Genomic DNA, 21,967 nt, shown 5'->3' with positions numbered 1-21,967 from the left:
CTATTATCTATCTATCTATCTATCATCTATCTTCATTATCATCATCATCATCATCATCATCATCATCTATCTACCTAAACCCTAAATAGTCCAGAAGTGGCAAATAAAAAAAATGCTACCTAAATTTTAGATGTCATAGTATATGATATACAAGATCAAGTTAGGCTTTACTATCAATCAATTTGGTCAGTCTTCCTAAATAACCATTTGCTGGATTTGTGTGTTCATACCATAGTGACACAAAGCATCTTGATTTATTTTAAATACATCTGTGATCTGTGACACATGATATGGTGCCAAATGATATCTTTGTTAAAACCTGACAGCAGAACACAATGTAAGTAGTTCACATCACATAATCTGAAATCAGTTCTTTATATGAAAATATAAAGACAATGTCCATTTGCTAGCAGTGATTCAAAAATATTTTTAAGCAGAGTTTATTCAGTTTTTTAGTAATTGAAAACTGATAAATATTGGTACAAATTTGACCAAGCATATAATAGAGATAATTCAATATAACTTCTTGTTTGTGCTATCAGAGCTAGTTATGTTTATTTGATCAGTTATTTAATTATTTGTTTACTCCTCTGTTTTTAATCATAATTGAAAATATACTTTTTAAAATTTTTATTTAATTTATTTTTTTTAATTTATATCCATGTTAGTTAGCATATAGTGCAACAATGATTTCAGGAGTAGATTCCTTAATGAAAATATACCTTTAATGGATTATACCTAATTCTCCAAATATATAGCTTCATTTTGAAATTCATGCATGATAGGTACCAAGAAATAATTTAAGACTTGGAAATGTACATTTTATGTGAACTAGAAATAGTGAATCTTCAGAATTTGAAATAGGGATTCAGTCCCCAGAGGAATATTTGATTTTTTTAAAAAGTTCTTTTTTTGTGTTTCTACCTGGACTTTTATTTCCCACTGTAAACACAAAACAAATTTATGATTCATTTAAAGTATTAACAGATGAACCAGTGTCTCAATATTAAAATGGGCCACAGGAATTGTATTATTCTCTATAAAAATGACTCTGATAAAGTACTGTCTGGGGAAAATCATAAAGTATACAAATTATATCATTTTGTGTGGTGTATCCTTATTTTCTAGAGTAGAAAAATCATTTTAATTTCACTGGGAGCCTCTCATACTTGAAATAAAAGGTCCCATTCCTTTTGTTTTTGAGACAGAGTGTGTGAGCAGGAAAGAGGGGCAGCATGAGAGAGAATCTTAAGCAGGCTCCACACTCAGCATGGAACCTGATATGGAGCTAGATTCCACCACCTGGGATCATGACCTGAGCTCAAATCAAGAGTTGGAAGCTCAACTGACTGAGCCACCCAGGTGCCCTTATTTAAATTAAAAAAACAAAACAAAACAAAACATATTTTTGTTGATATGTTCTATTGTTTTTCTGGTCTCTAATTATTACTGCTCTGATCTTTGTTATTTCCTTTCTTCTGTTTACTTTGTGTTTAATGTGTTCTTCTTTGCCTAGTGACTTGTGATGTAGTTAGGTTGTTTATTTGATTTTTTTTCCTCCTTAGTGCAAATGTTTATCACTATAATCTTCCATCTAGAACTGTTATTGCTGCATCACATTCAGTTATGTTGTGTTTTCATTTTCATTTGTTTTAACTTTTTCTAAATTTCCCCTTTGATTTCTTCTTTGATCCATTGATTGATCAGAGTGTATTTAATTCCCACACATTTGTAAATTGTCCAATTTTCCTGTAATTGATACAAGTTTCATACCATTGTGATCAGAAAAGAAACTTGGTAGGACTTAAATCTTCTTAAATTTGCTTTGAATTGTTTTGTGACCATTTCGTATAATACAGAGTATTTTTGCACAATTGAGAAGAATGTGTATTCTGCTGCTATTGGATAGAATGCTCTGTATATGTCCATTAGGTAGTCTAAAATATAGTCTAAACTATAGTTCAAGTCCACTGTTCCCTTATTGGCTTTCTCTCTGCACAATCTATCATGTATTCCTGAAAGTTAGATATTGAAATCCCCTACTATTATTGTATCGTTATCTATTTCTTCCTTCAGATCTTTAAGTACTTGCTTAATATGTTTTAGTGCTCTGATGTTGGGTGCATATATATTTATAATTGTTATATCTTTCCCTTTGTCACTGTACAGTCTTCTTTGTCTCCCTTTACAGCTTTTGACTTAAAGTCTACTTTATTTGATATAACTGTCGCTGCTCTCTTTTGTTTCCATTTGTGTGAATATCTTGTTAGATTCCTTCAATTTGATCCTATGTGTGTTCCTAAAGCAAATGTGAATCTCTTGTAAGCAGCATACTTTTTTTTTTTAATCCACTTAGCCATCTATGCCTTTATAGTTAAAACACTTATTGGTAGGTAAGGACTTACTGATACCATCTTATTGCCCCCCGACTCTTTCATAGTTCTTTTGTTCCTTTCTTTCTGAGCTAATTATTTTTTATAGTGGTATGGTTTAATTTCCTTCTCCTTGTCTTTTGTGTATGTACTGCAGGTTTTTGCTTTGTGGTTACCATGACACCTATGTAATATATCCTATAGTTACATTTACAGCAGCCTATTTTCAACTATAACAACATAATTTCAAGTGCATACAAAACCTTTTCTCTTCTTCCCCATATTTTATGTTTTTGATATCCTAAGTTACATCTCTTTATATAATGTATACATTAACTAATTTAGTGATATTTATTTTTAATACTTTTGTCCTTTAATCTTCATATTAGAGTGAAGTGACTACTAAAGCACCATATTACAATATTGGAGAATTCTGGATTTGACTCCATATTTACCTTTATCAATCCATTTTACATTTTCCTATGTTTCCATGTTACCAATTTGTGTCATTTCATTTTAGCTTTAAGAATTTCTTTTAGTATTTCTTTTAAGGCAGGTCTAGTGGTGATATATTATTTCATCTTTTATTTGTCTGGGAATTCCTATATATTTCTCCTTTATTTTCAAAAGATGATTTTTCAAGATTAAAGTAATTTTTGTTTTTTGAGTTTTTTGTTTTTTGTTTTTTTAATTTTTTTTCTTCCGGCACTTTGAACATAGCACCCCACTGTCTTCTGGCCTACAGGGTTTCTCTTGAGGAAACCACTGATAGTTTTCTGGGAGATTGCCTTGTATGTGAAGAATTATTTTTTCTCTTGCTGCTTTTAAAATTGTCTTTCTGGGGGCGGCTGGGTGGCTCATTCGGTTGAACTTCTGACTTCAGCTCAGGTCATGATCTCACGGTTCATGAGTTCGAGCGCCATGTCAGGCTCTGTGCTGATAGCTCAAGGCCTGGAGCCTGCCTCAGATTCTGTGTCTCCCTCTCTCTCTGCTCCTCCCCTACTCACACTGTGTCTCTCTCTCAAAAATAAATAAATATTTAAAAAATAAAAAATAAAAAATAATACATAATAAATAATAAATTCTCTTTCTGGGGCACCTGAGTGGCTCAGTTGGTTAAGTATCCAACTCTTGGTTTCCACTCAGGTCATGATCTAATCCTTTGTGAGTTCAAGCCCCTTGTAGGGCTCCGTGCTTACAGCATGAAGTCTGCCTGGGATTCTTTCTCTCCCTCTCTTTGCCCTTCCCTTGTTCTCTCTCTCTCTCTCTCTCTCTCTCTCTCTCTCTCTCTCTCTCAATAAACAAATAAAAGATTTAAAAAATAAATAACAATATAATTCTCTTTCTGTCATCAGTTTTATATAGTTTTATTATAATAGGACTGTCATCAATTTTATAGTTTTTTATAATAGGACTTAATTCTCTTTGTCATCAATTTTATACAGTTTTATTAAAATAGGACTTGGAGAAGATCTTTTTGAGTTGAAACATTTTGTGGACTTATGAGCTTCATAAACTTGGATGTCCAAATCTCTTCCCATATTTCAGAACTTGTCCACTATTATTTCTTTAAGATTTCTGACTGTTTCTCCATCTCTTCTCCTTCTGGAACTCCAATAATACATAGATTATTTTTTAATGCATAGATTCTTTTTTAAAAAAAAATTAAACATTTATTTATTTTTGAGAGAGAGAGAACATGAATGGGTGAGGGGCAGTGAAAGAAGGAGACAGAATCCAAAGCCGGCTCCAGGCTCTGAGCTGTCAGCACAAAGCCCAATGTGAGGTTCGAACCCATGAACTGTGAGATCATGACCTGAGTCAAAGTCGGATGCTTAAACGACTGAACCACACTAGTTGCACACTAGGTGCATTAGGCGCACCTAATGCATAGATTCTTCTAAATGATATTCTATAATTTATGTAGGCTGTCTTCACTCTTTTTTCCTTTTTTATTCTTCATTCTTTTTTCTTCTATTACTTGGTAATTTCAAATGATATGCCTTCTTCCTTATCTTGATTGAGTTTGTTGTTGAAGCCCTTTATTGAATTCTTCAGTGCAGGCAATGTGTTTTTCCATTCTAGATCATTTTTTTTAAGGTTTCTATTTCTTTGTTGAGCTTCTCATTTTGTTCATGCGTGTTTTCGTAGTTTTACTTAGTCTATCTGTGTTTTCTTTTAACTCACTGAATTTCTTTAAGATGATTATTCTGAGTTATTTGTCAGTTCATAAATCTCCATGTCTTAGGGTTCATTATTCAAGCTTTGTTAGTTTCCTCAGGTAGTGTCATATTTACCTGCTTCTTTGTTGTAATCCTTGTATACTTGCATTGGTATATGCATATTTGAAGAAGCAGTCTCCAATTTCAGCCTTTTTCAGCAATTGAGTGGGGTCATTTCCTTGCTTCCCTGCCCAGGTGTGCCATACCATGTGCTCTGCAGTTTCCCTACATCTCTGGGCAGGCTTACTGGTTTGGTTGGGAATGGAGTCTATGCTCAGAAGTTGGGAGATGCCAGTGTCTTGCTTCCCTGACCAGGCCGAATCTGAGATGGTTCACCAGCAGGGGGACCCAAACCAGGCAGAACTGCTGATTGAGCTCCCTAGGCAGATGGGACCACCAACTCAGCTCTGCAGGTGAGCAAAGATGTTAGTTGTAATCTGTTAGTTCGATGCTGTCACCGACAGGAGCTCTGTTTGTCATGATCCACATTCTTGTTGCTGCAGGCCCCATTGCCCCTCCAAGTGATCCCTGTGTGGTAACATGTAGGTGGGTCTCTCAGGAAGCATCTCTGAAATTTGAGACAGCTGAATGTCTACCTTGTAATCTTCTTTTCTTGCTGGAGAAACTGTAAGCCCAAAGTGAACCCTTCAGTATAGCACTGCACTGGTATAGGGGAGAGATGAGTTGCTTAAAGTAAAACCATTCCTCTTACCTTTCTAGTAGTTTTTTTTTTCCCTCAATTTTTGTGGTTCCAAGGGGTTGAGCCAGGCTTACTCCTGTGTTCTGGGATCTTCGTAAAGTTGTTCTATGAATAGTTGCTAGTTCTTCTTTCTGTGAGGGAGACTAAAATTGGAAATCACCTGTTTGGCTATCTTGCTGGTGTTTTTCTTCCCAGAAAGATTAAACCCTTTAATATGGCACAAAGTCACCATTAATTCCACTGGTTCTCAGGTATGAGCCTGAGTCAGGATGAACTGATGAGTTTGTTTTTTTTTTAAATAGAAATTGCTAGGCCCCACCATCAGAAGATATCACTTAGGTGAGCCTTGGTTATTCATTCCATGTGATCTTGTAGTGAGAGAGGAAGCCTGGGGTGGGTTTCAATGATTTTCATGTCTAACAAGTTTTCATGTGATGTGACTACTGTTGGTCTGGAAATCACATTTAGATCCACTTGTCTAGATCTGTCAGCAACTTCTTGGCTGGCAAAGCAATGTTGATTATTCTGGTTTCAAATCCTAGTCACTGAGTTGTTATACCTCACACTGAGTTCTCACTTTCAATCCTTCATGATTCCTCTAATTCAGTTTTTTTCCTACAATTTTTCCTAAGATAAAAACACAGGTTTGTGCTTGTTACAACACAAAATACCAAGTCCATCTCTCTGATTCAGTAAGTCTAGGGTGGTCTCAGGAATTTGTATTTTTTTTTTTTTTTTTTTTTTTAGGAATTTGTATTTTTAAGGAAGGCTTTACGTGTTTTTTTTCCTCAAGTAAATTTTAGAAACACTAAGCAAATTTTAGTTTATTTAAAGCGTAAAGCAAAAGTGAAATGACACAAAACAAACAACATAAAGAGTGAAGTGATTCCCTTACTCTAAGCCATAGTGTGATGAAACAGTTTATTGATTTCTTCCCCTTCCTCTATAGGAGGAATCCTTAACCTCTTGTCACATCATTCATCTCTTAGGCTGCTTGGGAAAACTGATAGACCCCTTTTACAGAATAATATTTTAATATGTATAAAATGAAATACAAATGATTACAAAGAAAACCAACTACATTCAAATGCAGTTATCAAAATATTCTAAAAATAAACATGTATTATGGCAATATATGCACTTCACTATTAACACATAAAACAAAACCTCTAGTAGTGGGACTAAGAGCTAACACAACTTGAAAGTAATGATGAATATAATGATTTTGGTGACATTGACAAAAAGTGTGATGTTATATAATATTTATAGTTTATATTGGTGACCAAGTTGAGATTCTGGTAATAACACTTTGAATTATTGCCAACAATAATAACTTAGGGAAATGATGAATTTCAATGAAAGATTAGTGAAAATCAGATGTATTTTTTAATCCAAGTTCAAGGACTCATTAACCCTAACTTTAAGAAATTTCACTTTAGATTTTCTTCTTGTAATCATTCAGATTATCATAGAAAGGTAGGGCTACAGAACGTTAGTAGGATTTAGAAGAGAGATTGAGTAAATTAAACCATAACCTCAGGGAAGGATGTGTGGGCTTGTACCAAATACAGTGTCAATGACTGATAATTTTTTTGATTGTGCGTTCTCACTGGGTGTTTCTGGGGTCCAGTCACCTAGAGAAGGAAGAGTCTGGATTGGAATCAGGAACCACTAGCACCACTGTTTTCTTGAATTATTTGGTTCTGCCTGAATTTCTTTTTAAAGCTTTTGTAAATTTATTCCCATATTTTATCTTCTTTTTCTGGACCTGACTATCTTCTTCATAGCCTGAACTGCAAAGCTGTTTATGCGTTAAAGTGACATAGATTGGGGACTGTCCTCTAAGCTTATATATTTTCTTTGCCGAAGAAGGCAAATAAATTCTAGCTGGATCGTCAATTTTTGAAATCACGGGTCAACTCAGGTGATCTTCCAGCTCATCCCTGGCCTACAAAAACGTAATTTCCAGGGAAGTTGGGGTAAATCTAGAATTCTCTCTCTTTATCTTTCTCCACTCATCCATGGGGCAATGCATTTATTTTCAGTCATAAATAAATTATAGAAACAGCAGATGAAGAAAATTTCCTAACTTACCATATATTATAATCATATTTTAAAAGTATTTGTAAGAATGAGGAAAGAACCATGATAATAAGCAAAACTGTTCCTGCATCTCTACATTTTATTCATAATACTACTCCTATACAAGGTGTTTTTTTGAATGAGAAGATTCAAAAGGTACTTTCTTTGTATATTTAGGATACTGACCCTTATCTAATATGCCATTTGCAACTATCTTCTCCCATTCATTAGCTTTGACTTTTCATTGTTGGCGGTTTCCTTCACTCTACAAAAGCTTTTTATTTTGGTGCAGTCACAGTAGTTCATTTTTGCTTCTGTTTCCTTTGTATGAGGAGACATATCTAGAAAAATGTTGCTAAGGTCAATAATAAAGAGATTACTGCCTATGTTTTGTTCTAGGAGTTGCATCGTTTCAGGTCTCACATAAAGACCTTTAAATCATTTTGAGTGTATTCTTGTGTATACTATAGAGATCAACACACCAAACCCACAAATAACCCAATTAAAAATGGGCAGAAGATCTGAATAGACATTTTTCCAAGAATATATACAAAAGACCACCTGACACATGAAAAGACACTCAACATTACTAATCATCAGGGAAATGCAAATCAAAACCACAAGGAGATGTTACCCTATACCTGTCAAAATGGCTAGAATCAAAAAGACAAGAAATAACAAGTGTTGACAAGGATGTGGAGAAAAGGGAACCTTCATGTACTCTTGGTGGGAATTTAAATTGGTGCAGCCACTGTGAAAACCAGTATGGAGTCTCCTCAGGAAGTTAAAAATAGAATTACTATATGATCCCGTAATTCTACTTCAGGGCATTTACCCAAGGAAAATAAAAATACTAACTTAAAAAGATATATGCACCTGTATCTTCATTGCTGCATTATTTATAGTAGCCAAGATATGGAAGTAAATCAAGTGTTCATCCATAGTTTAATGGATAAAGAAGATGTGGTATATATATATATCCAATGGAATATTATTGAGGTACAAAAAACAATGAGATCTTGGCATTTGCAACTAGACCTAGAAGGTGTTATGTTAAATAAGCCAGACAGAGAAAGGCAAATACCATATGATTTCACTTATATGTGAAATCTAGGAGAAAAAAAAAACAAAACAACTGAACAAAGAATCAAAGAAAAACAGACTATTAAATACAGAGAAAAAAACTGCTTGTTGCCAGCAGGGAAATTGGTGGTGGGATGAGTGAAATAGACAAAGAGGATTAAGAGGTACAAACTTCCAGTTATGAAATAAGTAAGTCATGTATATAAAACGCCCAGCATAAGGAATATAGTCAATAATATTGTAATAATGTTATATGGTGACAGATGATGACTACAATTATCATGGTGAGCATTGAGTAATGTATAGAATTATTGAATCAATATGTTGTACACCTGAAGCTAATACAATATTATGTTCATTATATATCAATGAAAACAAAAGCAAGACAAAACAAAAGACACTTTCTTGAGGCTCTTCACCAAAATAAATCTTTTTACATTATATTGCATCAATTATACAGAAACATCACCCTTTCAGATACAGGCAAATTTATTTTTTAAGTGTTCCCCCCACCAATATATGTATATTAGCATGGTAGGGACATCTTGAATAGGGAGTGTGTTCAATTTAGACCAAGGAGTGCATTTTGTTAAACTGTTGAAATAGAATGTGCATTCTTTTCTTCTAAGAGCCTGGCTGGGCAGTAATCCGACTGGAAACTGTCAACAAATGCTGCCCTGTAACATTCTACACAACTCGGTTGCCATGGCAACTGGATCTCTATTGACAAGAAAGAAAGAGAAACATATGGTTGGGTAACAGTCTTACTTCACAAAACCTAAAACCTATTTTAGGGTCATCATTCTTTCTGACAGAAATAAGATACTCAAAACCAAAGGTAGCTTTAATCAAATATTCCAATGGACTGTTGAAAATGTTATTTTTTGCATTAATATAAAAAATAGCAACAAAAAGGTTGGACTGTAACATTATCAGAATGTTTTATTTATTTTCAAAAAACTACATAAACCAAGTAAAAGTCCATTTACAATCAAATGCATTGCACATTACATACTTATTCTTATTGTCTATTAAAAAGTATTCATGTGACATTTATGAAGTATCCACCGTGTGTATTACAAGATACTAAGCTCTCTGGTTCAAAATAAAGTCCTTGTTATTCAATTGCTTATGAGTTATTAGAAGAGGTAAATGCATAAACAGATAACTACTGAAGATGAAGGATAAAGAATATGTGATATAATAAAGTGTAAAGAGTAATATAGGAGCACAGAAAAAGAACTATTAATTAGATGATCTTTTTTCTAAGTTTCCATTGAGCCTGGTCCACTCTTCCAGCAGCAGTTACTACACTGTATTACAGTGCCTTATACATGGCGTTTGACTATTAAATGTATGCTGCTTACTAACCATTTCATTGATCTTTTTATATATCTGTTTTTACTCATTAGACTATAATCAAATTATACTCTAGGTATATGGAGCTAGGGCCTAGCATTGTGCCTAATACATCACAGACCTTCAGTTAAAAAAAAATTAAATGTGTGAATCATTTTCAAGGTTGAATTTTTATCTGGGACTTTAAGAATCAATACTTCTACCTGTATAAGTAGGATATAGATGGGGTGCCTGAGTGGCTCAGTTGGTCAAGCATCCAACTCTTGATTTCAGCTCAGGTCATGATCTCACAGTTCGTGAGATTGAGCCCCACATCGGGATCCACGTTGACAGTATGGATTCTGCTTGGGATTCTCTCTCTCTCTCTCTCTCTCTCTCTCTCTCTCTCTCTCTCTCTCCCCTGCCCCCACTGTCTCAAAATAAATAATTGCACTTTTAAAAAATAAAATAGAGGGACCTGGGTAGCTCAGTCAGATAAGCGTCCTACTTTTGATTTCAGCTCAGGTCATGATCTCACCCTTCATGAGATTGAACCCCGTGTCAGGCTCCATGTTGACAGTAAGGAGCCTGCTTGAGATTATCTCTTTCCCTCTCTCTCTATGTCTGCCCCACTCATGCTCTCTCTCTCTCAAAATAAATTAATAAACTTAAAAAAATAAAATAAGCAGGATATAGATTGTTAATTATTTTCTATTTCTTTTTTTTTATTTTTTTAACGTTTATTTATTTTTGAGATAGAGAGACAGAGCATGAATGGGGGAGGAGCAGAGAGAGAGGGAGACACAGAATCGGAAGCAGCCTCCAGGCTCTGAGCCATCAGCCCAGAGCCCCACGCAGGGCTCGAACTCACGGACCGCGAGATCGCGAGATCATGACCTGAGCTGAAGTCGGAGGCTCAACCGACTGAGCCACCCAGGCGCCCCATTTATTTTCTATTTCAATCAACTCTGAATTTTCCAACAGATTAAATGGGTAAATTTGTAAATTTCTATTCAAGTTCATTACTTCTTGTCAAAATTTTCAGCATATTTGAATATCCAAAGAATAGTGAAAATGATCCCTTTAATAAAAAGTCTAGCCACCTGGGTGGCTCAGTTGGTTAAATGTCCAACTTTGGGTCCGGTCATGATCTCTCGGCCCGTGTGTTTGAGTCCCATGTCAGGCTCTATGCTGATAACTCAGAGCCTGGACCCTGCTTTGGAATCTGTGTGTGTGTGTGTGTGTGTGTGTGTGTGTGTGTCTGCACCTCCTCCCCTCGCACTCTGTCTCTCTCTCTCTCAAAAATCAATAAATACTAAAAAAAATAATAAAAAATAGAATTTCTAAAGGTTTTATCAACAAACTATACACAATATATTCATGGCATAGCTACTAACAAAATAAGTCTTTGGTGTCGTATGGGGAGAAACATAAGAATGGCAAGGATTTTACTAATTGATACCAAAATCAAGAATGAAACTAAGGTATTTCCGTTCTTGGTTCTATTAATAATATCAATAACATTTAAAATCCAAATTTTGTTTGCAAGACTTTCCTCACCCTTTAGCCTTAGTATCCTTTTTTTCCAAAACGGAAGTTTTGAATCACTAATGTTTTGCACAACTCTGATGGACTGTGGCTTAGATTCAAGTTAAACTTAAAAATTGTGTAGAATTAAAAAATTTAAAATGCATCATTTGTTTATGTGCCATCACTAAATGCTGCTATTTAATACACGTTTTTTTCTTTAAAGCATAATTACTGGATTAGAGCTTGGCTAGGTTTTAACACTGTGATATCTTTAAATAAACATTAAAAAAAGTGAGGACTCCTGGGTGGCTCAGTTGGTTAAGTGACTGACTCTAGATTTCAGCACAGGTGATGATCTCACAGTCGTGAGAGCAAGCCCTGCATGGAGCATGCTTTGGATTCTCTCTCTCCCTCTCCCTCTCTGCCACTTCCCAGTTCATGCTCTCTCTCTCTCTCTCTCTCTCAAAATAAATAAACATTTATAAAAAGGCACTGTGATAACTATGAATAAAAGTTTTGCTAAATAAAGGTATAAATAAGTTTGTTGGGAGAACTAAGACTATTTAGAGTAGCACTGTCCAACAAAATCCCTCTCTGTAAACACACACATATACACACAGGCACACCCCTATACTCATACATCTATGTGTTTTTTGACTGGTAAATTCACACACCTTTCAAGTTCCAACTGAAATGTTACCTTCTGTCTATACAGTAGCCCTGTACTGTAGAATTTTTTATGACATGGGAAATGTTCTATAACTCTACTGTAAAATTTAGTAGCCTGTAAAATAGAGTAGTACTGTAAAATAAAACATTGCTATTGAGCACTGGAAATGTAGTTAATATAAATGAAGAATTTAATTTTGTTCTTAAGTTTCATTAATTTTAATATAAGTAACCACATGTGGCAACCACAGCTCAATTTTAGACTTTCAAGAGGAGAAATATTTCAATGACCTTAATAAACATTTCCCTTTACAATGAAATGTTAATTATAAATTATTCTTAACCATTCATTATACTGGTCAATAAGGTGTAAACCTAGTGTGAATTACTTCCTACACTTGAAAATAATCAAATTGTATTACCTTAAAATTATTTAGAATTTATAACTTTTGCTATTTCTTAATTGTTTTCCCCAAATTCAATTAAAAATAATCTCATATTCAGGTATTTTACTTAACAGCTTTAAATACATGATTATATTTTGAATTTCATATGATGTTCATAACAACCTATGAAAATGGGCAAGTAAAACATTTTCTTGATTTTACATATGAGGAAATTAAGAACCAGGAAAGGTTGTGTCCTACAATAGGACTTCAATATGCAAAGCCCAAATCATACTTCAGGGCTTCCAAATTTTGAAACTCAGAATTTTTTGTATTACTATCTGAAAGTAAAGTAGTTAGTGTGTTGGTGAAACTCCACTTAAAATTCATTAGGACTTTCTTTCATTAAATTTCTATCAAGGGTGTTTGGATGTTAGGTAGCTGTTTGCCACACTAATCAGTAATTGCAAAATTGAGCTTCTCAGAGTAAAGAAAGAATGAGAGTGAGATATTTTAAATTATTCTAGCAGATATTTATTCCCATTAGTTATGAATGAGGTTGTTAGACAAAGCAAAATAGTGCAGTAACATCTTTGTGTTTTTTGATTTAGGCAATACTATATTTTTCAAGTACATTTTCAGAATGGCAGTAAGAATACTATGAGAAGTACTTATATTTTGCAGTTGAGATTTTACAAGTTTTTAGATAGGATTTAACACCAAGTAGTGTTGCTTGCTACATTCATTTGCTTGGGAATGTGGAGGGTAGAAAAATAATATACTATTGAGTGGGTCAGAAGTACGTGTTTGCTCATTTTGAATTTCATATGGAAAACACACTACAGAAATCTAATTTTATTTCGTTCATACAAATGGTACCTTCACTGACAGTTACAAAGCTTTGCATTATTATTAACCCGTGGAGTGCTCCCTTAGGAATCTGCTTCCCCAAGATGTGGTATTTTGGTTTCCCTTGATAGACTAAAGTGACAGATATGTCTTTGTACCACCTTCTGCTCCTGGAAGGATTTTTGAAAGTTATGTTGGTTCCTCACTCTTAGTGCAAGAATAGCATATGAAAGCAATGGATAGTTCAGAAAAGTACAGTTTTCTAGAGTTACTGATAGAAAATTTTTGAAATACAAGTGGACAAATTTCTAGAAAACAGAGGAGGCACAATTTCCAAAGTAGTTTAATTGATCAGAATTTCAAATTCCATTTTTAGAGGTATACCAGTTAAAGAAATATTTGCTAAAATGATTAGATAAGACATAATTTCAAAGATGTGAAAAACAATCCTAGCTTAAGTCATTGGCATTAGTTTTATAACAATACTGTCCCCACATTTGTCTGAAATTCTTGTGAACTGCCACAAATGTTTAATTGGCGTGTTCAGTGTCTTTTTGGATTGGTGAGTTATGACACTTGTTCTGTAAAATGAAGATTTTAATACATTCTTAAACACTTGCTATGAGGACTAATACATCCTTAAATACTTGCTAAATATGTTGTAGGTTCTTATTAGCTGTCATTATTCAGAGTAGCTCAACTGAAGTAGGTTTCATGAATAGATATTCAATAATAAAAATATGCTGCCATATAGAATATAAGGCAGAAAATTGACTTAATATATAGTTTTTAAAACATTTTGCCAAATGTTCAGATGCTTTTTATCATGTGCTTCATTGAAATTTTTATTCCCCAAGATTTTATTTACAGCCATTAGTGGGCCAAAAGCTTTACTGTATTTGTTTTTATAATTGTTGATGGAATCATTGGGTTAGACTCTCTTTCCTCTTACCTCCAGCTTAAATAAATGTGTCATTACTAAAAGCCAGAAGCACTGAAAAATATTGGAAAACAAGTCCCAGTAAATCATATAGAAAATTTCATTCTCCTACTGTCCTATGCAGATTTGGTACAAGATAATACTTTTCAATCTTGTGTTTTCTATTAATTGTGACTCTCATTGGTGTTTTTATTTTTCTTTTTAGATCAGGAGGCAGTTCAATGTGAAATCAGTCAGGCCCAGGTTCTGGTCGCTGCTGCATACATCTGCCTCCTGTATTGCCTTGGAAAGTTGCATATTAGTTGAACTTCAGTTTCCTAATCTAAAATAGAGGGAGGATAATAAAACCTATCTCATAGGATTTTTGTGAAGATAAATATACATGTGAATCTCATAGCACAGTACCTGGCAATTGATAAGTGGTAACAGTTATTACTCAATGGAAAACAAACCATATGGTTCATATGTTGTAATTCATTTTTGTATAATATTTCAAGAAATAATCCCTTTTACTCAATCAGCTTTCAGTGGGTACTCACAATATATGAAATATTTTTGTTGGTTGCAACAGAAATAAAGAAAGATGAGTCATACCTGGTTCCTTTCCTCAAAGTGTATACTGGTATTTACTTTGGTAAAATTAAATAAAAGTTCCATACATGTTTCATGGTTCTTTGTCTGGGATACACATTTGAATATTCAAGAAGAGAAAAACATATGAGTTTAGAGGATAAAGGAGAAAATATCTTATAGGCTTATTTGGTTTGTATTTGCTTATGTCTAATTTTCCACATGCAGAAGAAGTCTGGAGACCTAAATTAAAGTACTGTATCTGTCACTTATTTGATGTAGTGACCTTATACAAGTTATTGCTTACTTTAGACCTGTTTAGCCATACGTAAAACAGTGATTTTGGACTAGAAATCTTTAAGACCTTCTCTCTCTTCTAGATGAATTTCAAGCACATTCCACCTGAAAAAACATAATAATATTGGACTGGAAAAGAATATATCCTTTAAAAATAAGGAATATTTCCATTGGAAGCATAGCTTTATAGCCAACCAACAGAAAAAAAGAATACATGTATGTATATATGTGTGTAGCTCTGTGTGTGTATTTGTGTACTGCATTTTGTATCTCTAGAAATGGAAATATGAACTGAATCAGCCAAAGCCTTTTCAGCATAGTCCCCATGGGAAAATGTCCAAGAATATTATATTAACAATATTACATATTGTTGTCTCTAAGTCCCCTGAAGTCATAAAATGTCTCTGGTCATAGTTGCTTCCAACTACCTTTCACATCATTCTAGTCAGTCCTCCCAAGTTTCAGTAGCTTGTGATGCATTTTATAATGTCAAAGGGCTTCCCAAATCCCTGTTTGTTTTCTTATTTTTATCTTATTTCCTCCACCATCTGACTGAAGGTAATTTTGACCATCATAAAACTTATATGTTAATAACCAGCTTAATAGTTTTTTCCCTTGGGACTGTCCTAATACTATTGCTTTAAATGCTTTTATCAAAACTGTTGACCAGAACCTAAAATAAAGGGTACAAAGGCCACAGTAGAGTAAACATGGCACATTGCAGTGCATACTTAACTCAGGATAGTGAGATAGAGTGCACTTGGCAGTATGCTGTTTTTAACAGTTAATGATCAGAATAATGCAATCATTATGGTTGGCTACACTAGCTCTCATTCTTGAGTATGTATGAGAGAACTCAAAGAATTTAGTAGAGAGAGAGAGAGGGAGAGAGAGAGAGAGAGGCAGAGAAGCAGAGGCAGAGAACATCTGTAATAGATCACTCAGGACTTTGGTGTGTCCAAAACTTGGGTGTGAAGTCAATCTTGGGGCCTTTGCATTTCACTCAATCCCTAGGTGATCACATCAACTTTGCATGGTTTTAAAATACCATTTTATCTCATCTCATTGTTTATAACTTTGTTTCCTCTGCCTGTAGTGCTCTTCCTCCAAATAGTTGCTTATACAGCTCTCTCAAATTTCAAATATTTCGTCAACTTTTACCTTACTGAAGCTTGTGTTGAATATTGTATTTAAAATATCAGCCCTCTCTACTTCTTTCTTGCTTAATTTTTCTTTGTAGTATTTATCATTACTTATCATGCCACATGTTTTAATTCCTTATTTATTTATTGTATGTTTCTCCCAATGAAAGTATTTTTGTTGGGTTTGTTGCTAGCTCTATCCTCAATACCTAATTCAGTACTCTTGTGAGTAAATTAATATGTAACACACACACACACACACACACACACACACACAAGCTATTTCAGAAAAAATGGCATTGTAATAAATCAGCATTATGTACTTAAGCAATGCCTTTATCTTAAATTGAAGACTTGTGGTTGATTAAATCAGTAAACAAATCAAGAAATATCTGAGTTCCTACTACATATAAGGTACTGTTCTAACTGTTATACTTTATGAGATACTCACGTTGGATGTTAAGGGACAAAAAGTAAGAATTTCCCTAAATTTATTCCCTATATGAGTCTAGTTAGGGAAAGCAATGTGCCCAGATTGTTGTATAGAAAAGCTCTTTAGGTACCACTTTCCCTTCAAATATAGCTCTAATATATAATACTATCAGTGACTGTCTCTGATTCTCTGATATCTCTGTCTTCCTCTGTGATCTCTCCATTGCTTCTCTAAGTAAGGTTTGCCTTAGTATATTCCACTGAGTTTATCATCCTCAGTGTTTTGGCTTATAAGATTAGGTCTGGCTTAATGGATCTTTGGTACAATAAGACAAAAGTATTAATGACACCAAAATGCTTGCAGTAGTGAGTATTAACAACTGCATCATTGTATCAAAGCCTCATATAAAAATTTTTAATCTTTTTTAATTAAAAAATTTTTAAGTCTTTATTATTTTAATAAATAGAGTTCTACCTAAATATAATATTGATTTTTCTTGCCATAATACCTAATCATAAACATACAAATGCAAAATTGTATTCATTATCATTACTAAATAGTACGTACAGAAGTCCCTTAATTTCAATGGAGAAAAAAAGACACTTTCTTTTTAGTGTTAACTCTGTTAGATGTTTTTTTTTAAATTATATATCCTTTGTCTTTTATATATTGTAGTGTGTTGTTGTTTTAATTACCATAGTCCAAAAATACATCTGTTGTACTGGCACATTGTTTGCCGTTCAACTGTTCCTTATAGACTGATAACACCTCTGCCAATTTTGAGATCTCATGTCCTTCAGGAATATTCCTTTTCCAATTTAAAAGCTTTCCCTTTACATCTCTTTTTGCCAACAATCAATTATGTGCACGCTAAACAGCCAGGTGGCTATCATTTATATTTTGAACTGTCTTGAAGGGAGCCAACATGGTCTTTGGCAGAAAGTTAAAGTAAATTGAAGACTCATTGAATCTCAGAAATTGAATGAGTTATTTTTAGTCAGTTATTTTCAGAAAGATATCTAAACAGCTTAAGTTAATGATTTAGGTAATTACTGATTAACAATTAAAAATGAACCTGAAATTGAATAATATTTAAGGAGGGATACCTGGGTGGCTCAGTTAGTTAAGCATCTGACTCTTGATCTCGGCTCAGGTCATGATCTCATGGTTTGTGCGTTCAAGCCCCAAGTTGGGCTCTACACTGACCGTGCACAATTTGTTTTGGATCTCTCTCTCCCTCTCTCTCTCTCTCTTAAAATAAATAATATTTTTAAATGTTTATTTATTTTTTAGAGAGAGAGAGAAAGAGACAAAGCGCGGGTGGGAGAGGGGTAGAGAGAGAGGGAGACAGAATCCTAAGCAAACTCCAGGCTCTGAACTGTCAGCACAGAGCCCAACTTAGGGATCGAGTGATGAACTGTAAGATCATAACCTGAACTGACATCAGACACTGAACCGACTGAGCCACCCAGCATCCCCACACAGCTTTTTGAAAGATGGTACTAAAAAGTGATCTATGAAAGTACTTTTCCCCTTTTCATGGTAGATTCCATTATCTACTGTTGTTGCATTAATCCATTTAAATATGAATAAAATATATATAAATCTGAAATTCCTAATTCTGTGCTCATCTATACTATGTATGACTTTTAGGAATAATTATGTTGTGCTTAAGTTCACTAACAAAATATCATCTAATTGTTCTAAGCAAAATTGCCTGCAAGTCTACATATAAAGGTCACAGTCTAACATTAATTAAAAGTTACTATAAAGACAAAGACTTTGGCCATTTGCCTATATTTCATACAAATTGTCTGACCTTAAGGTTATCTAAAGCATCAAGAGATCAAATAGCTGTATTTCCTTTAGGTTAAAAACTTTGCTGTAAACAGACCCTAACATAATTATTGAGAAAATTTAAAGGCATTTAATTAGTCACTATGCTTTCTCAAAGTGATAGAACACTAAAGCATCATGTCAGAAGGCTCCTAATTTGGTTCACTAACTCTGAAGAATATGTTAGTTTATGTTAAGTTTAGTGGTTCTTTGTTAAAGAGATGTAATGATCTATTCTGATTATGTTCCTCAAGAACGTCAAACCTAAATGTTGCCTCTAGTGATATGTGTGTTTGGAGCGCTTCATTTCTAGCTAATCATCTAATAGTAGATGATTGTCCCTACAGAGCTTTGTGAGTGAATAAACAAATACAATAATGCTGATACAAAACCCAACATCCCAAAAATAAATAGTACAATTAAAAGATGGGCAGAAGACATGAAGAGACATTTTTGCAAAGAAGACATACACATGAAAAGATGTTCAACATCACTTATCACCAGGGAAATACAAATCAAAACTACAATGAGATATGACCTCAACCTGTCAGAATGGCTAAAATTAACAACACCAGAAACAACAGATGTGGGTGAGGATATGGAGGAAAGGGAATCCTCTTGCACTGTTGGTAGGAATGCAAATTGCTACAGCCACTATGGAAAACTGTATGGAGGTTCCACAAAAAGTGAAAAATCAAACTATTTTGCAATCCAGGAATCACATTACTGGGTATTTACCTAAAGAGTGCAAAAATAGTAATTCAAAGGATACACACACTCCAATGTCTATAACAACATGATCTTCAATAGCCAAATTATGGAAATAGTCCAAGTGTTGGCTGATGAATAAAGAGGAGGTGAGACACACACACACACACACACACACACACACACACTGGAATATTAGCCATAAAGAAGAATGGAATCTTGCTGTTTGCAATGATGTGGCTGATCTAGAGAGTATTTTGCTAAGTAAAACAAGTCAGTCAGTGAAAGACAAATACCATATGATTTCACTCATATGTGGAATTTAAGAAACAAAACAAACAAGTAGGGGGAGGAAAAAAGAATGAGAGGTAAACCAAGAAACAGATTTTCAACTATAGGGAAAAAACTGGTAGTTACTAGAGGGAAGGTGGGTGGAGGGGTGGGTTAAACAGGTGATGGTGATTAAGGAGTGCACTTGTAATGAACACAGGGTGATGTATGGAAATATCAAATTACTATATTGTACATCTGAAACTAACATAACAGTGTATGTTAACTAACTGGAATTAAAACAAAAACTTAAAAAAAATGCTGATATAAAGTTGATGAGTATCTACACCTCATTCTTGTACAGATTAATGATATTTGAAAGGATATTATTTGAGTCAGTGGTCCTTATTTGTGACTCTCTAAAGGCAAACAACACAAGGTAACATATTTTACCTGTGGCATGAGAAGTAAAGATTAAGACAAATAAATTTATTTATTATTTGTTAAGAAAATAATTTGTTCTGTCATACAAAGGAATTGGGGAGAAAGATGTATTTATTCTGCTGTTCTTTGGGAACTATTTGAAAACTATTGAAGAATAGAATTTTTTCAAGACAACAGCAAACAGTATTCTCAAGAATGAACATTTCAAATCTAAAGTGGCTTACATATATACAGAACAATTTTATTTCTCCATTTAAATACCTACATTACTATGAATCTTAAAAATGAATGTAAATATTCCACATGTAGCACGTTCACTTCAAAACTCCTTTTGACACTTTTGATAATAAAATAGCACAATGTGTTAGACTAACCAAATCATATACTGCAGACAAATTCTGGATAGGAAGCATGATAAAGAAGTTCTTATAGAGAAACCAGAACCTGTTTCAACTCTGCAGGTTCACTTGAATATTGTGGGAGAAGTTTAGATGCACAGTAAAATGATATGATCAGAACATCTAGGGGCTTCTGGTGGCACAGTCTGTTAAGTGTCTGACTTTGGTTCAGGTCATGATCTCCCAGTTCATGGGTTTGAGCCCCACATTGGTCTCTGTGCTGACAGCTCAGAACCTGGAGCTTGCTTCAGATTGTGTTTCCCTCTCTCTTTCTCCCTATCCCATTCATGCTCTGTCTCTCTCTTTCTCAAAAATAAACATTAAAAAATAAAAGAAAGAACATTTACTAGATGACAAGGTATTTGTGCCTTGAATTTTTTTTCAAGCCATATTTTAATATGATCTTATTTGTTCATCATTGAAGAAAAACCACTTTGAATGATTCCACAAGATGTTATGCTATGGGGAAAAGATCTACACATGTGTAGATGGTATCCATTTATTGTGCATTGTATCTATTTCTTGACAAAAAGTTGAAAACCTTCAAAACCAAAGGCACTATTTATTTCAATCATCATTTCACACTAACCCATGTAAGTAATTCATAGTTTTCTCTCTTTATATATGCATGGTACAAAACCAAACCTGCATCTAAAGATTAATAATGGTAATGATGGCAACAGTATTCAATTATTTCCTTAAATGGTCTTTCTTTTTTTAATTAAAAAAAGCTGTACATGCCCTGTTGCTCTACAAGCATAAAATTAAGTCCATGGAGAGGCACTAAAAAAAGTAAACAAAATTTATTTTTAATGAAATATTAAATGGAATATTTTTTAAGAGAGAGAGAGAGCAGGAGAGGGGAAGACAGAGAGGGAGACAGGGGATCTGAAGAAGGTTCAGTGCTAAAAGTGGAGACCCAGATATGAGCTCAAACTCATGAATCGTGAGATTATTACCTGAGCTGAAGTCAGACACTTAACCGACTGAGCTACCTAGGTGTCCTTAAATGGAATACTTTGAGTAATCTCTGGATATGATTTAAAGTAAACTTACTGGGGCACCTGGGTGGCTCAGTCGGTTGAGTGTCTGACTTTGGCTCAGGTCATGATCTCACGGTTTGTGGGTTCAAGCCCTGCATCGGGCTCTGTGCTGACAGCTCAGAGCCTAGAGCCTGTTTCTGATTCTGTGTCTCCCTCTCTCTCTGCCCCTTCCCAACCTGTGCTCTGTCTCTCAAAAATAAATAAACATTAAATTTTTTTAAGTAAGCATTACTACACCACAAATATTTATAAAAGGAGAAAGTAAGGGTGGGAATTGGGTGACCTGAGACAAAATTAGTGCTACAAGAAAATGATGAGTTCTTAGAGATACTGATAAACTTCAGACACTTGAGAATATATGATGGTTGACGAAATGATAGAGGAGAAATGAAGATAATTTCTTCTATTCCTATTTGGCCAACACATGGCCTAGATTTGATTTCATTCCAGAAAAGTAGTTTCTCAGTCTTGATCACAAAATTCATCTTAGCTCCATGCTGCTTAAAAAGTGGTCTGTGGACTATCAGCATTGGTATCATCTGGAAACTGGTTATAAATGCAGAATTTTAGGACTCAGATCTACTTACTGAACACAATCCTGCATTTTACAAAATCCCCAAGTGATTCCTATACACATTAAAGTTTGAGAAGCATT

This window comes from Neofelis nebulosa, chromosome X (genome assembly GCF_028018385.1).
Source record: "Neofelis nebulosa isolate mNeoNeb1 chromosome X, mNeoNeb1.pri, whole genome shotgun sequence".
In the NCBI taxonomy this organism is placed as follows: domain Eukaryota; kingdom Metazoa; phylum Chordata; class Mammalia; order Carnivora; family Felidae; genus Neofelis; species Neofelis nebulosa.
The sequence above is the reverse complement of the archived record's forward strand: the minus strand, read 5'-3'. Positions refer to the sequence as shown.